Raw genomic sequence first — 15,589 nt, 5'->3', positions numbered from 1 at the left:
GCATGTATACCAATCGTTCAGTAGTGCAGGCATTTAATTCAATGTAATTTACTTGTATATGTATATAGAGATGAGATGAGCAAAACGTTTCTAGAAAAACTGAAAACACGTTTCGTTTTTTCCTTTCTTCTTTTTCAAAACCTGTTCAGTTTTTCACCGAAATAAGGTAGCGAAGAAGCAAAAAGTTCGTTAAAAAACCGAATTGGGTTTAAAACCGAAACAAGTTTGATAGAAAATCGAACCGATTTTTCATAGAAAATTGAGCCAGTTTTTTAATTATATATACTTTCTAATATATACGTTTAAAAAATTTGTTTTTCTATATTACCTAAAAACTGTAAAACCAGTTTTTGTGCCCACTACTAATATAAAGTTGCTTGTGAATATTTTAAAAGAGTTCTTCCCAAGTGTGACGTAAGCATAACACACTCTATGTTGTATTTAACCTAATTAAAATTGAAGTTTATAATCACGTTAAAAATAAATTTGTTTATTCTCTCCTTGTTCGTATTGTCGTTGTAATTGTATTTTGAATTTATTTTAACAACGCACCTCTGTAATTGCGATTAAATTCCGAATGAAACTATACCTCTCTCTGTCTCTCTCTTTTTCTCTTTAAAAAAAAACATAAAACAAACAAAAAGTAATCACTATAAAAATGTATGTAACGTGCGTGCTTTTATCCATTAATTTATATCCTGTAACAAGTGAAGCATTAATAAGTCCTTCCTTACCAACATTTGCAATCTCTCAGTTTTGTCATGCGATATGTAAATCTTGTAATGAGATAGAGGAGACGAGAAGGAAGAAGAACAAGAAGAAAAAAATACAGGTTCACGTATTCTCTGATTGAATATGAAAACAAATTATATTAGAAATCTGTATATATATATACTCATGGCTGATCGAAATTCGAAAAGAACTGGGCATGCGTCACAAGTTGAACACTAAAGCTTGCGTGTTACAAGAATTCAGTACTAGACAAGCGAAGTGATATATCAAAAAATTTTCTAATTTAAATTAATAGTTTAGTATTTTTCTTCATATGTGTAATATCGATCAAAAGTCAATGAATTTACTTTCAACATATTTGCTGTTTTTAAGTATCAGATAGTAGCGAAGCCAGAGTTTTGGCTTCGTCAATTCACAGTGTGATTATTTTGAATCAATGAAAACTTATTTTTTCGAAATGTTGAGTGTTATATATAGTAACGTCAAAACTTTGAGCGACATCACGTAACACCATGTAGAGCTGGTCCGCTAGTTTAAGCACTTTTCATTTATCCTCTAGAATTTTAGGAAGTGATTATTTTCAACCGAAAACATTAACTAAGTGACAAAAGAATAAAGAACTATACGTATTGCCCCGGTTTGTCATGTTCTTACAGAAAAAGTCCTTTTATCCGTAAATTGGTTACCTATATTAAGGTGGGACTGACGGTGACTATGAGAAATAGCTGTAGAAATCTTTTTTGCTAACACTAGGAAAGGTCTCCTATGCGGTAGAGCGATCAGCATACGTGCAGGTTCCCACCTTCATTTTTCGTTGGGGAAAATTAAAAAAAAAAAAATATATATATATGTAGGTCGGATTTGCCTTAAACTGAAGCTACCTCCTAGTGGTAGCAAAACTCACTTTGTTACCTCACTCCTTTCCGCAGAACTAAAATACAAATCATATGCGAATCAAATTTCAAAACTTTAGGAGCTTTCTAAAGTTCGGTTGCATTCCTCCCAGAGGGCTTTTATTAACTGAGGCATGAAAGTAGTACTGCAGAAGTTCTGGTAACCAAAGTTGAACATGATCAGAGAAATGTGACGGAAAGGGGGAGTAATTTCGTAGCTCCGGTGGAGTTTACCCTCGGACCACCCTTTGAAATCATCACCGATCACGATATCTGCGGGGCCACTGTTCCCGCCTTATATAGCTATACGATCAATGATTGAATTGACCCGGTATGGCGTACCGGTAGTAATGCCAAAAGTTATGTCAATCATAAAAAGAAATAAGCTGTAGTATTAACATATTTACGTATATACCTAAGATACATCTGTATATATAAACATACCGGTAGTAATTTCTTTCCAGTTTGACCACTGTCTATGATGCTGAAAAGTGACTATCTGCTACATTTATTTGTTTGTGCACTGAGAAAAATCCGTTCTCCGGACAGCGGTATATTGTACAAATATACGGAAATCCTCTTGCTTACTACAGAAATCAGCACCGAGTATACATTATCCGTATGCTCCATAAGCACTTCCCTTAGATGTTTCATCATATCGCTGCAGGATGTCTGATACCTAACAGTCTTCCTTATATACATATAAGTATGTTACCTTCGTCAGCTCTATGTTATATACGTCCATTTGTATGTGAGATCCTGACCGCCATTATTGTTTCATACGGAAAGTACGTACAGATGGAACATTTATACAGAAAATGTTATAAAACATGCATTTTCAGTTAAACGTTTGCTGTACGTTAAGTCCCAAAACTACAGAATTTTCAATACGATTTTACGTACGCCATACATTTTTTTCTTAGTGTGGCAAATTCCTTTGAGTAATGAGACCTCGGAAACCACAAGCTCTAGAAACGTGTCGTTTCCGCCAGTCTGTTCCAAATTTTGTATAGGTTTGTCAGTTCTTATTGATTTTTCGTTTCTTTCGTTTTTCTTTCTTTTTTTTTTAAGTGCAGTTATTTTCTTGTTTGTTTACGGAGTCCTTTGAGCCCATAAGATTAACACTATCGCTGGGGCTTTGTTAAGGTTGATAGTCGGGGACATATAGCCTCGTTGTTGACGTCCCCATTAATCCCCCTACTCATACTCATAAGGTTGATATCCTGGTGTTAGGCAACCAGTAAAAGAGCTACCTATAGCGGGTTGACAAACATTGGAGGCGCTTTGTTTTAATTTGAATCACAAAAAATTGTTGCATGATGGCAACTTCAAAGATCTGTAGAACCGCAGTGAAGCGTATTCAGATATGGATGTAATAAGAAAAGAAAGTCGAATTGATATAATCTATCACTTAACTAAGTTTGCCATAAAATCACCCCAACATGTGTATATTAAAATGCTACGTTTGTGTTTGTCTATAACAATTTACGTCTCTTCTGAGTCGTCCTGTACTTCACTTGTCTGTTAAGAGACACATACAGATATAGTGAGAAAGTAGAAAGGAGATTCAATGATCTGCTGTGTAGACAGCCCAGGTTCAGCTAGTAAATCTAGTAAGAACGGTCATGCGGTGTAAGGTAGAGGTTTTAGAGATATTGCCAAAAAGTTGCTGCTGACTATAATTTCACAGCTACCGTAGTAGCTATTTTCCAAATACAGTGGACAGTGTGGAAAATGTCTCAAAAATTGCTTTAAATATTCAGAAATGTTCTGTGAAGTTTGTCAGTAATGTATTTTTTTTTTTCTGACGGAATAGAAGATTCGTATTGGTCATGTCGCAATACATAGCTAAAAGGAATTAAGGCGTTAATTATTTCTTTCCCGTTGTCTGTTGTTCACTGCTTCTACGTTTATTGTAGACTTCTGTCTGTGGTCTGGATGAGAAATTCCTGCGTCCTCTTTAACGGATGTCATATTCATTATAAATGAAGAGATGTTCCTGCTGGTCGCACTAATTACAGAGTTCCGTCGTGTTATATGAAGCACTAAAATTTGGGTTGTGTGGATTGAGAAAGACGATATTTCAGCGACTTGAGAGCATTTCTTATTCAAAGCACAAAGCGATTAGGTGCCGTCTTTCCGTATTCTTTAATTCGCTTTTCCTCGAAAAGTGTTGGTTTCGGATTTTCCCCCCCCCCCCCTTCCTTTCGATCGATGAAGGGCTATTTGTGATTGCAGTGGCACGCACGCATATTGTTATTATTATTATTATTATTCTGGTGTATCTGTAATTCTCTACCTCGTTTTGCCCATTTTTTTTCCTTACTTCTTTAGAATATTTGGATAGCAAAATAATATTGAATTCAGAATGTTTCAGATGAAATTACCTTTTTTCCCTATTCGTTAGTAGTCACATAGTTACGTAAAGAATGATGGCTGACTGAAGATATGTAGATTTTTTTTTTTTTGAAATGTTAGAAGAACACATATTCCATGTCTGCCCACTGGTTCGTCAGCTCAGTAGAACTTTCTCACTGGTTTGATGTGAATGAAATTCAATATTTGCAGTAGGTGATTCATAAAGAATTGATGAAAGCTGAGCATTGTTAGGGTGTTTCGAAAACCTCTAAAAGAAAAATGAATGCGTATCTGTCTGTATCCGCATTAGAAAACTAACACTTCTATTTAGTTCAGTCAGGCTGATAATTGTTGGTATCTGCGTTGCTTTCTACCTAAGAGATGTCGCTTGTGTGCAGGCAATTTGAAGTTGGGAGAATAAATAATTGTGTTACTATTCGGTTCAAAATCTCTTGTTGTCGCGAATTCTGTCGAGGAATTTGAAGCTTAAAATATACAAAACGATAATCATGCCTGTTGTTCTGTATGGCTGCGAAACATGGTCATTTACTCTGAGGGAAGAACATAGACTGAAAGTATTTGAGAACAAGATCCTGAGGCGAATATTCGAACCTAAGAGGAATGGGAATGGGGAATGGCGGAAACTTCATAACGAGGAACTACATAATTTATGTGGTTTACCCAACATTATTAGGGTCGTCAAGACTAGGAGGTTGAGGTGGGCGGGTCATGTAGCTAGAATGGAGGAAAGTAGAAACGCTTTCAAAGTCTTGACTGGAAGACCAATCGGAAAACGACCATTAGGAAGACCTAGGCGCAGATGGGAGGACAATATTAAGATGGATCTCGCAGAGATTAGAATACAAAGTAGAAACTGGATACAGTTAGCTAAGGATAGAAGTCAGTGGAGAGCTTCTGTGAACGCGGCATTGAACCTCCGGGTTCCATAGGCCATGGAGTTGGTTAGTTAGTTAGTAATAACAAAACGTCTTACAATTATCTTAAATTGCCATTTAGTAGAAAGAAAACTGATAAACTTTCACTTTCACTTTTTTCTTTGTCTTGTAACCGGAAAATATTCGTAGCCCAACCCTTTGGTACCATCATCTTAATTTAATTAGCCTATATTTTCATCGGTCATTCAGGACTATTCCCACACTGTATTAATGTAATACTTGTACACAGGATGATCTAAAAGTAGGTATACAGTCGCGTACCTATCAACTCATTGCTTTTTATATCATTTCTTGTTGTTATCCATCAGGTAGGCTTAGTTTCTTTATTATTTGTTCTTAATGTTTTTTTACTTATACCTTAAGCTCGGAACATCCGAAGGAAATAAACCTATAAGTTAGAATGTTATACTTGATTAATGCAAGAGTGTATACCTACTTTTGGGCCACCCTGTATATCTTCCATAGTCAATATGAAAACAATGTACACTCATGTCCAAAATGATTGTCGCATATCTATAACTGTCTTCTTGTAAGAATATAATTTGATAATGATTTTGTAGGGTACTTTTAATACTGATACTATGTGTATAATCGGAAAATGTATATTTGTGGTAAATTTCATAGGAAAAGAATTATAAGTACGAAAATTAGAGTGAGTACAACAAAATGTTGCTAAATGGACAAGAAGGTTTTATTTCCGTTTTATTGTTCGTATTTACTGCTCTTTTCACATGAAATTTTCCACATACATGTCTTTGCCGACTATACACATATTAACGTTATAAGAAATACCAGGCGAATTCCTTATCAAATTATATTCCTACAACAACATATTTATAGACATGCGACAATAATTTTGGACATGAGTGTACATCTGACCAGTGATATATCCTACTCATTTTTAGTTTAAAAAGAAACTTGAAGTGTAAATATTGTAATGCAGGACGAGATGCGCTGTTGAGGGTACTTTCCTAATGCACAGTATGTGTATAGTTGGGGTTTAATTAACCTGATGCGTATTGTTTTATGTAATTTGTTTATTTTTATTATTAAAACGTTCTTATGGAAATTTAAAGACTCGTCCGAACAAAGTACTAGAGAAAACATGCCAACGAGAAGTTTTATCCGCGAGAAATAGCATATAGGTACAGTTTATTCATGGCCAGAGGTAGAGTTTATCCAGTATCTACTACAACTGGATAGCGTAAAATCTCAAAAGAAGATATTGCGCTATTTCAATTTTCTTTCCTCGAAACAATGTAAAATAACAAAGCAAAATTGACGTTTGTAGTTAATACCACCGTGCACTTTGGAATGTTCTTTCAGAGATGGTAAGGTTTCCTGGTATTTTTGTTTTGCAGCTTGGGAATGCTTTCTGTATGCACAGTTTGTTTGGGTCCGGGCATGACATGTCTCAGCTGTAAGCAGCATATCAGAAAATACTATATTATTTCATAAAATAGCCTATATAGTACTTTTAAGTTGTAATTCCATTAATCATAAATTTCAATTCTGCTGGATTAAAATGTAAAAAGATGCTACAACTGAGTGAAAAACACACTTGTTATTTTACCAGTTACTATCATCATTAAGCAAGAAAGAAAAAAAAAACTGTGAAGGCCAAATCTTGTGATGATAAATGTTTAATCCATAATGCTTTCATTGTTCGATTTGTAGGGAGGTAAAAATGACTGGGATTGCCTCCTGTATCTGACCTCCGAAATCTTATCTTAGTTCGATGATAATTGGTGAAAATACGAATTATCCTCGTCTTTGGATACTTTGTAAATTAGATAGTATTGCTCTTAAAACCATATAAATCTACCAATCAGACGGAATCAATACGTTTTGATGTTCACGAGAGTCGAGTCATTTACGAATACTACTTAACGTAATGTAAACATGGGAAGACAATGGCTAAATTTGAAATGGGATATCTGAACAGGGAAGACAATGCCTAAATTTAAAATGGGATATCTGAACAATTGTAGTGCGTTCAATGCTCTCCCATCGAGGATCGAATCCTGGTCTTCGTACACCAAACTGACACGCGCTAACTATTAAACCAGATAGGAGGGCTACAAGAGAAAAAGAACGTCCTGCCAGACTGATGTGACAACTGGATTGTGGAGTCTCGTGTCTGGCGTAAGTATTGCAGTTCATTTCCGTATTATATGCAGATCCTTAGGTTGATAAAGACGTATCTTCATACTTCCTCGTTACTCTTTTTATTCTTATGGATTATCGGCAGTTATTGACCTATTATCTAATCTTTTTGGTAAATTCTTACAGTGGAAACTTCGTCATATTTAATGTATGACCCGCTTAACACAGCTTGCCTACCTATTTCCTTATTAGACTTGTATTTTCTTATCTCACTCTTGCAAATTTTTAAAGCCCCCCAATTTCAGATTAGATATCAACAAAGTACATAGTTTACGTGACAGTTCTATTGCATCTCAAGACAGTTGAACGACGACCGCAGTAGATTTTTTAAATCCAAGGTCCTTCCTAGATATACAGCGACTCCAAGTGATAAGAAAAGGTCAAGTAACCTTAAGTTATTTGTGCTTTTCAAGTATTCGTATATATATATATATATATATAATGAAAATAAGCCTACAGATTTCTGATAAGATATGTTCCAGTAGTAGCCATTATCAATCAAATATAGTTATTCGTATTTGCATTAAGAAAATAAAATATTTACGTCAAATCACTTGTCAAGTGTACATCAAATGTGCTTTAAAATAATTTCCTTCTGTCAATTTTTGGTATTTTGTTATTCTCTGCGTTTACGTAGATGATAGTTTCGAACACTTGATTCGTATTAATTCATTTGATGAAGGTTATGGTCAGAGGCGGCTTGTAAGGGAAGTCACATCGAAAAAAAATTAAAGTTATCACTTCAAACTCAGACAAGAAAAGTTACCTAAGGTACTTATTTTGTAAATATTAGTACTGAGTTAACTTTTCCTCCTTTAGTTTGAAGCGTTGATTTTTTTTTTTCTGATATGATTTCACTCTCTGAAGCCGCCTCTGGTCATGAAAGATTTCGATAGTACCGACAGGCAGTAGAAGTTGATCTGTGGCCTAGAAAGCTAGAAACATTGGCAGTGTGCTGAGAACACATTATCCATCTAGAAAAATTAAGCAATCCGAGCCACTTGTTGATTACAGTGCCATGGTGCTAATGCGCGCTTATACCTGTATGCAACGATTTTTATCATTATTATTATTATTAACAAAGACCAACACAAGTACTCGCATGACAACCAATAAGATTTCACAGGCTTGGTATCGGCAACAATTTTGTTAAGATTATGCTTGTATATCTAGAAAAAGATGAGATGAAAATGATTCGGTATTTTTTGTTCCACATATCTTCCCAAGAGACTATGATATTTTTGCGACTTGTTTTCCGCAATGTTTAAAGACCCTCGAAACGCAATGCTTTTGGTTGTTCGTAAAACTACGCATTCACAGGTTGTTAAAATCTTGTGTAACCAAGTTTCGTTCAGACTTTTTTTAAGATTTTGGAAGAGATGGTAGGTCGAGGGAGCTAAAGGTAGAGAATACGGAGGATAATGTATTATTTCGAACTCCAGGCCAGTGATATTCAGCATTGTGACACCCTCCGTGGTGCTATAATGTTTTATTCTGGAGGAAGATAACTTATCTGGTCTGCGGCATATTGTCCTTAGTTTGTGCCTTAACTAATTCAGAAATGGTAGGTAGTATTTAACTACCATTAGAACCATTTGCACGGTAATCACTTAACAGTCCTTATTCCAGCAGACACAGGAGCCTTTCGTCAGGCTTCTGGACCCTTCATTTGCCGGACTTATTTTCTCTCAAGATTATGTAAGTTAAGATCGAGATGTCATTGACCGTTACAAATTGGACCACGAAAGATCCACCATTCCGTATTAAACCGCTTAAGAATTCATTTGGAAGCGATGTCATCGAGCAGGATTTTGGTTTGCGTTCTGAAATTACGATATCTTTCACGGAAATATTCCTCTGATGTTTAGAATCGTCGTGAATAAAGCACACGAGATTTCAAGGGTTTAAGCTATGCTTAAGTTAAATTGTTGTATTCTGTAAAATTATTTCACGCATGGTGTCCATAGTTAAATTACAACTGCAATGTTCCCCGGAAATTCAAAAATTCAGTAACCTAGCTTTTTAAAATAGATATTTATTTTTAGCTACTGTGTAGCAAATGATATGTTTCTAGTGTATTAACAAATTTTCTTGCTGAAATAAAGTAGAATAATATGACATCGCTTTAATCCACTTATGATAGCATTTATTATTATTATTATTATACAATGCATACTAATATAAATATAAATAAAACTATTAATATGCTACGTCCATTGAGAATTCCCAAAGGTGAAATAGAGGAAAGATGTTTCGGAGATGATGAAGAAGAGTAATTTCCCAGTAAAGCTAGTGTGAGTAACAGTAGTAAAGGTTAGGAAGTGATAGTGAGCAATGTGTAATAAAGATAACGTGGAAAAGAGCGGAAAATCACAACATTGCTAACAACATTCAGCGTATAAATAGAATATGTGATCTGTTCTGTCATTCTTGGTGAAACGTTCCTACATTGCTTCTACAAATGCTTATATTTGGGCACAAGAAACCAAGAACAGCAAACTGTTTTGTTCATAACAAATGTAGGTACAAAGAAAGAACTTAACTATCCCCTTCATATGTGAATTAAGAGATACATAGAAAAATAAACTTTTCTGGTAATAATCATTCCATGACAAGGACCGGCACTAGTAAAGAACAAATATAAATGCAGTGAGGTTCACGTGTTGATGTGTGATGTATCATTATTATTCCACCGTCTGCTGGTGATGCTTGCTTTCTTTTCCCGATCTCTTGTTTCCATGTATGCATCTTCTGTAAACTAAATGACGCATTTCTGACGTTTGTTGCACGTCAGATGACTTCGCGAGTTTTCAAATTGCGCAGCAGTTTCATGAGAATTCACAAAGAGTAATGATCTCTGTTAGTTAATTTCCAGCAGCATCCAGGCTCGACATCATATTGATCTCGGATAAGGAAAAAAAAAACAACATTCATACGTAATGAAGAGTGGTGTTTCTTATAATTACAAACAACGGAGAGTTGGCGTTTTTTTTTTTTTTTTTTGCTCAGTCAATGTATATACCTCTCCTGTTTCTCATTTTAATTAATCCAAGAAGTAACTGTTGGAAAAGAGTCTGTAATCTTCATTTCAGGGAAGGAAAGGATATTATTTTTGTCTTGTAAATGGGAGAACAATATAATAATTAAAATGTCTACGATTCTGTTTATTGCCCATTTGACGTAGGTATAGTGTATGTACAGACATACGATACACGATCAGAATAATCAAATGTCTTGTTCTTCATCGTTGGTCCACTTATTGAAGGTCAAAACACACATCAGAGGAAAAGTAACGAACTAACTTATATGTATTACCTATTTATTTATTTTTACTTGGCTCCAAAGATTAACTACGAAATCGGGTAACGTATGAGACAACTACTACTTCTTAAGTTATGTGTCTAATAAACTTCTAAAATATTAGAAAAGAACAAATTCTAAAACAATCACTCCATGGTGCTTCTTATGTACAGAACAGAAAACTGCATTATTATATAAAAACTTATAGGTTAAATTTTCGAGGATGAAATCAAGGAAAAATCGTTGAAGTGATTAACCTGCAATAACATTATTTTTTAAAAGCGTATTGACAACAAGAGACCGACAACACCGCTCCCACAGAACAATGGTATTGTAATTAATATATTATTTTCATACTCATTCTGTATGTTTTATAGTTACTAACCGTTGTTTGAACCAGTCGATTAAATAATACTAAAGTTTATTCGAGAAACAAATAAAAAGCTAAAAGTGTAGATATTCAGGTAGCTAAAAGTGGTATATCATCCTTCAGATAGAAGATAGACAAAATTTCAGAACTGGGAAGTGATTGACTGACTAAATCGTTAACGTTCTCACCTTTGTATGGAAGACTCGGGCTCGATACCCGGTAGGACTATACATTGCTGCTTGGTAGACAATATGATACAAAATAACGTAGAAAGTTTCTTTCTATGTAATGTTGTTTGTTTAAACTCAAATAACTGCGAAATAGATAATATTTGTTTTAATCAAGGAATATATCTCTCAAGTGTAAAGTTACTTCTTTTCCTGTAAACAGTCAGTTTTGAATATTCAAGGTCACCAAAATATCTCGGTGTGGTACATCCTATCTTTTTCACAACTTTTAAGACAATTAAGAATATCAGAAATGTAGGAAGTAAGCCAGGTAGTATCTGAAATTACTATTAAACAGACTAATAACGGTTTTCAGACCTCTCTTATAGATCAGAAATTCAGCCCCAAATTTATGCTCGATACGAACTGCTTTGAAAACTATTCCTAGTTAATGTAATACGATTTTGCATGTCCTATCTTTCTGAATTCGTTATGATTTTCATTATTTTTAAGTTACTCATTAATTTTAAAAATGGTTGGGTGAAAGCATAAATTTTTATAAAACTTTTTTTTTTTTTATCAGCTGACTTCACACACGTAACTCACTTGTTTGTTCCGAAACTTTGCAGTAAAACCCCTGCTTTGTTATGCAACCATAATGACATTCAGGAATGTATTGTTGCCTATACGTGTGTTACTTTGCCACAATTAACTCACGATCCGTTGAGGTGTTTCACAGCCTAGCTCCAAATATTACCATCAGATCCTAAAGGAGTTTATATGAGACTACCAGGAAGGTATATTCTTTGAAACAAGCAAACACACCATTAAAATTTGTTCACCTATGTCGTAGTTATGCGTTAATATAGGCCTATCCAGAACACATATAAGCAGGTTAGAGATTTTTAAAGCTGTTAAAAATGTGAGTTAACATCTTATTTAGACTCAATGTACAACATGAAGTTGAAAATGTACCCAAGTATAAATATAACTAAATAAGATTAAGTAATTATATTTAGTTATAACATGATGAAAACGTTAAAAAAAAAAATAATGTTCTGGAAATTGACTAAGGATTTGCCACAAAGAGAATTAATACATGTAAACTTTCTATTTTTATTATTTTGGCCATTAATTTTTATCGTTGCATGGAATAGTTGAAGTTCATTGTATTAATCATATACACTGCAGTGTTCTTTGGTTGTGCGAAGGTGTTACGAAGGCTTGCGTAAAGAATAGGAACCAATTTTTGTGAAGAATTTCCCGGAATCACGCTGTATATTAACGTCTTCCTGTTGCTGTTCTCTTACTTCTTCTCTTTTCATCATCATCTCCCAATCGGTCGTTCGTTGCATCCGGCGTCGCAGGATGTGAGGTAGACTTTTATTTATCCTGTCAACCTGCTTGTATTAATGTCCACGAATACGTAAATAATCGGGCTTGTGTCATGGTGGTGTGCCATACAATAATAATTTAATATATTGGACTTCCAACGTAAATTTCAATACTCCAGACAAGTTTCTGTTATACTTTTGTAACGATGCATCCATTTGATTCAGTGTTTTGAAGTGGGCGATGTAATAAATTATGTCAGTTATTCAGTCTTTAGATAGTTAATCATTTCAACTAAATAGGCATGTATACCCTACATGTTCTTTCGTCAGTAACTTCAAAAGATGTCTACCACTTACAAGTCACTTATCTTTGACACAGAGAGGACGTGAACTGCAAACTGTATTCCGGTGGATAATTCGCTCGGAAGTTATTCATAAAAGATAAACAATTGGGGGGTGGGGGGTGAAGGCGGGGAAGGTTGCTAATCTCTATATACTTATGCATACTAAGCTCTGTACATTTTAAAATGTAACTATCTATGAAATAATGTGATTGAAATACCTTAGAAATTCACAAACAAATTAATGTACGTGTTCGGTTGGCTTCTCGCGTAGCAGTTAAGAAGTTCGAGGATTGAATCCTGCGATCGACGATCTGAACGAGATTTTTAGAGTTTTTTCAGGGCTTCACCGTGGTAGTACCTCTAACAAGACCCTTGTCGACTTCCCAAATTTTATTCCTTTTTTTCATTGTACAGTTCCTTTTGTGACTGTAGAGATGCCAACTGTTAGTGATTTTCTGTTCTGCCAAATATTACTGATTTTTGCTCTCTCTTATGGGATTACGCGGGTGACAAAAATTGCTACGGAACATGTAAAGTTTGTCACATGAAATAATTTACTCACAACTAGAGGTACAAGATCTCGGAGTTTTTTTTTTCCTGTAACTTTTATCTGAGATTTTTGAAATAAGTTTCAAGTTTAGTGGAGAAATAACACTATATTTCACCTTGGCTTTCCCATTACCAAAAAAAAAAAAAAAAAAAAAATCGGTCATTCAGTTGGACAGAAGTAGTTTAAATCAGTGGACACATTGTTCTAGTTCCAGCGAATTGTTTATAGAGCTATTAGATTCACGTTTAACGAGAAAGATGTTTTAACTGTTCTGAAAGTATAGTAGATTTCGTGAAACAAAATTATAATGTAAAATTTATTAATAAATTAAAACTTCATTAAAACTTTATATAACATTTATTTAGTCATCTTAAATTGGAGACGAAAAATATCTACAATATAATCCACAAATTTCATATTTCAAAAATTTTCACACGATACAGTCATAAAGCAAGAAGGAATTCTGTGAATATTAACGTTACTAACGTCGTACCCAAAGTATCCATTTATAGCTTCAATTTTGTAAACTGAACTCTCTCAAGCTCAGGATAAAAGGATTTCTGAAAAGAGAACGAAATGTAACCGACAAAAATTTTATACAAAAACAAAGTTTTGTATCTCTTTCTTGGTTTATGGTACTTGTTTTGCCTGATATTACATGTAAGTTACAAGTAAAAACATATATCAAAACATATAACTTCGAAGTACTTGATGCGATAGATAGGCAACCAAAATAACATTTGTGATATGGTGGTTGCATAACAGCCTTGCTGGAAACAACTACAATGCCAGTTTGGAAACCAATCAGGACAGCCGGACTGAAATAGGACAGTAATAAGTACTGGATGTTGGGGCGTAAACACAAAAGTTCATTTTCCTTATGGGAGAATCAATGTTAAATTTTGGAAGCAGTTTTCTCCAATAATTATTGCTAAAGATTTTGGAGCAAATGAGTATTGTTTGGTACAAAATGCAATAACAATCATCCGTAATGCGAGTACAGTCGCCTCAAACAGTATTTTGCATATGGCTTTCCCTTGGAAGGGGGGGGGGGGCAAGGGCCGTGAAAAGGTGGTGAGTGGAGTTTTACCAAAATCCAAAATTTTATTTTGGGAACGCCAGTAAGCGTCAGATTAATGACAAATGTCACAGAATTAATATTTCGATGTTCCTTGCGTGTGCGAGTGAGTGATATGAGGCTGCAGCCCCTTCCTAAAATCACATTAAAAATTCACCATAAATATCCTTAGCAGGGACATGCTGAAAGAAACTATTTTTAATCAATTAATGTGAAATTTTGATTTTGTTTTATTATAGTAAATATATGTGTATTTTTAATATTGGATGTTATTTTGGTAAGGTGCCGCCTTAGAGGGCAGAGGGGGCGAAGCGTAAAATAGTGGATGTTTATAAACATTAATATTCCGATGCTCCTTGCATGTGCCAGTGACTGATATGGGGCTACAGCCCCCTTCCTAAAAGCACATTCACCTTAGCAAGGACATACCGGAAGAAGCTATTTTTTTTTTTTTTTTGTGTGTGTGGATCAATTAATGTGAAATTTGATATATTACAAATAGATAGATAAAGTTTCTTGTACAAAATTGCAAGTAATGTGCCTTTTATGTGGTATAAGGTCCAGTTTATACTTTTGAATCTCTTCAATTTGGAAAACGCTCAGGTAACTCAAGTATTATTGATAGCTCTCCTCAAAGGTTGGCATCTCAGGTTCAGATTACACTTTAAGTTGATAGCATATGGTTAAGTTCACGTCTCATATAGTCTCGATGCTGAAAAGTGGCAAACTCCAAACTAAACAATTAACCAACTTCCTCCATTGTTTATATTTACAGTGTTAAATGGGTTTCAGCTGGAGCACTGTAAATCAGTGAATATGATCCGTTGTTACTATCTAGTGTGAAATTATTGACTTGGTGTTCCCATGTTATTTTGTATGTAATTTTTAAAGGTCAGTAGTTAAAAATTGGTTTCCTATTATATAATACATTAAAGCAACACTGAGCTCTTTACGTTAGAATAGGAGGGGAGAGTATTATTTATTTAGATTCTGTAGGTATGTTTGTTGCTACTCCATTGGAAATTTTAGCCTAAATTATGGATTAACAACAGAACAATTACACAATGCAATACGATTGTAGTTCCGTTACATTAAATGATCTCTCTTCTCTTGGAAAAAAAAAATAAAAAGTCGTGCTTTTTATTAGCGTAACGAAACGTTAATTTCGGCTTTCGATAGAAACATCATATCTTTAATTCACAGTAATTCCGGTATATTATGCGTTTCCCATATACATATTACCAAACTTCATACTGCCACTACTTTTAAGCAGCTAATATAAGTGTACATTAGAAAGTGTTTATAAAATGACAAAAAAATGTTTGATCAGATCCAGATAAT

The 15,589-nt window shown here is 34.4% G+C and overlaps 1 protein-coding gene across 3 annotated transcripts in view; it reads left to right on the top strand.

Annotated features, from left to right (window-relative positions):
* The window catches only part of mnb (minibrain), a 313,755-nt gene that overhangs the window by 235,703 nt on the left and 62,463 nt on the right, over window positions 1–15,589 (top strand). The gene's annotated exons all lie outside the window — the stretch shown is intronic.

This window comes from Thermobia domestica, chromosome 9 (genome assembly GCF_964235325.1).
Source record: "Thermobia domestica chromosome 9, izTheDome1.hap1.1, whole genome shotgun sequence".
Lineage (NCBI taxonomy): Eukaryota > Metazoa > Arthropoda > Insecta > Zygentoma > Lepismatidae > Thermobia > Thermobia domestica.
This window is presented reverse-complemented; position numbering and strand designations above follow the sequence as displayed.